Here is a 2,500-nt window from a genome sequence, read left to right on the forward strand (position 1 = left end):
ATACACACATATATGTGTGTGTGTGTGTGTATGTAAATGTGTGTATATATATATATATATATATATATATATATATATATAAATAAATTTATATGTATATATATATAGGTGTATATGTTTAATTATATGTATATATATGTATATATATACATATATATACACATATATATATATGTATATATGTATATATATATATATGTATATATATATATATATATATATATATATATATATATATATGAACCTCGTTGGTGGATTATGGGACCTGCAGCCAGTTAAACCCCTCTATACGGGGCGGCGTTTGTAGGAGTGGCAGACGCCCACCCGGAGTGACTGCCCGAGGTCAAACCTCGGGCGGGCTGTAGGGACGATCGGTTACCATTACTGTCGAGAGAATTGAAGCTGCTAAGAGTTGAGGTGGCTGCTCTCTCAGAGGTGAGAAGAACTGACAACGGCACTATTAGTGTGGGTGGCTACACTTATTACTGGTCGGGCCGCAGCGGGGGCCACCATCTCCAGTGATTAGACATAGCCATCTCCAGCAGACTTCAACCCTCGGTAGTAGAGGTCACTCCAGTCGATGAGCATATTATGGTATTGAGACTGAAGCTTACGTTTGGCTTCATGTCTCTTATTGCAGTTTACTCTCCAACAGATGTGTATAAACTGAAAGAGATGTGACAGACAACTGTCCTTGGCAAGATATTCGTATTATTCTGGTATTATGCGGTATCTGGCTGCGGTCGAGCTGGCCAGATCGGTCCTCATGCTGGCAGCGAGAATAGCCTTTTTTTCCATGACTTTGCTAGGTCCCAGAAACTAAGGATTTCTGGTTCCTGGTATCAGCGTTCTGACCCGGATTGTTGGACTAGGTACACTGATACAGGTACTGTATCAAGGAGATTTACCACATCCTCGTTAGCACTCGAAGGAGGATCCTCCAGAACTGCAGGGTGTATCAGAGTGCCGAGTTCTGTGGAACTGATCATAGATTAGTTGTGGCTACTCTCTGGGTCCACTTTAGAACCCCCCGTCCCTCCACCTGAAGCACCTTAGGGTGCTTCGTGTGGACAGATTGAGGGAGGATGAGTGTGCCTGGGGGTTTGCCGAGGCTATCTCTGGTCTTTTGACAGCTCTCGAGGGCCTGACGGACCCTGTTCTTCTGTGCGACACATTTAAGCGTGAAATGCTTGATGCAGCCCAAGAATCGATTGGTGAACACCCAAGAGCAAGACAGAATTTCATCTCACAGGAGACAGTAGAAGCCACATATGCTTGTTGTGCGGTTGATTGTCAGGGAATCGTAACTTGCACCGTTCTCTGGTGCGCAGGACTAGGTCACTGTTGAGAAGGGATAAGGAACAGTTTATCAGAGGAGGTTGAAAGCCATTTCCTAGTAAATGACTTTCGCCCTACCTACCTGGCCCTGAAAAGCTGAACTCCAAGCCCTCCTCACAGACGACTGCAGTCCACTCAGCAAGTGGCCAGATAATCTCAGATCCTGATGGGGTGTGGGTGCGTTGGGCTGTGTATTTTGAACAGTTGTATCAGGTTGATCCACCAACAATTAACTTGGATGCGGATAATGTTGAGATTCCTTTGCCAATGCCACCCATCAGCGAGGATCCACCCTCCCTGACTGAAGTCAGGGGGGCGATTTCCAAGATGAAGAGTGGTAAAGCAGCAGGTGTTTGCGGCATCCCAGCTAAACTGTTAAAGGCTGGTTCAGATCCCATAGCAAGGGGCTTGTATGCTGTTCTGTCTGCCTTCTGGCAGACTGGTACCATTCTCCCTGACCTGCTGAGGGGTGTGGTCATTCCTCTCTGGAAGGGGAAAGAGGAATCGATGGGACTGCAGCAATCACTGAGGCATTACACTACTCAGTATACCAGGCAGGGTACTCGCACACATCTTACTGAAATGTATTAGAGACCACCTGCTGAAGCACCAGAGGCTGGAGCAATCTGAATTCACTCCTGGTAAGCCCACAAATGACCGTACCTGGTGCTTCGAGTCACTGTGAGGTCGGATGTGAGCTGCTCACAGTTTACATCGACCTCTAGAAGTTACAGACCTTGACTTTGCTGATGATGTTGTTATTCTGTCTGAATCTCTGGATCTAGTGGAGGCTCTTGATGCATTTCGTAATGAAGCAAAGCCCCTTGGGCTAGAGGTCTCCTAGACCAAGACCAAGATCCAGGATTTTGGGGGCCTACTAGGAGACCGAGCCTCCGGGCTAGTACAGTGGTAACGTGTCGGCCTCTCATCCGAGGGGTCGGCGGTTCGCGCCCCGCCCAGGCACGAGAAGTTGCAATTGTCGCCTGGAGGTTACTGCTGTGACTGGGCACCACGGCGGGTAAGGACTAAGACGAGTCAGCACCAGCTGACACACGTTAGCGAGTCGGCATTAGTCGACACAGGCCGGGCTCCCCTCATTGGCATAGCCCGGGCGAAGCTCAGCTTCGCATATCGGACTTATCCTTACTAGGAGACCCTGTGC

General features: G+C 47.8%; 1 protein-coding gene across 3 annotated transcripts in view; it reads left to right on the forward strand.

Annotated features, from left to right (window-relative positions):
* LOC125029739 (importin subunit alpha-4-like) overlaps nt 1–2,500 on the forward strand; it is a 42,338-nt gene that overhangs the window by 24,399 nt on the left and 15,439 nt on the right. The gene's annotated exons all lie outside the window — the stretch shown is intronic.

This window comes from Penaeus chinensis, chromosome 10 (genome assembly GCF_019202785.1).
Source record: "Penaeus chinensis breed Huanghai No. 1 chromosome 10, ASM1920278v2, whole genome shotgun sequence".
Classification (NCBI taxonomy): Eukaryota; Metazoa; Arthropoda; class Malacostraca; order Decapoda; family Penaeidae; genus Penaeus; species Penaeus chinensis.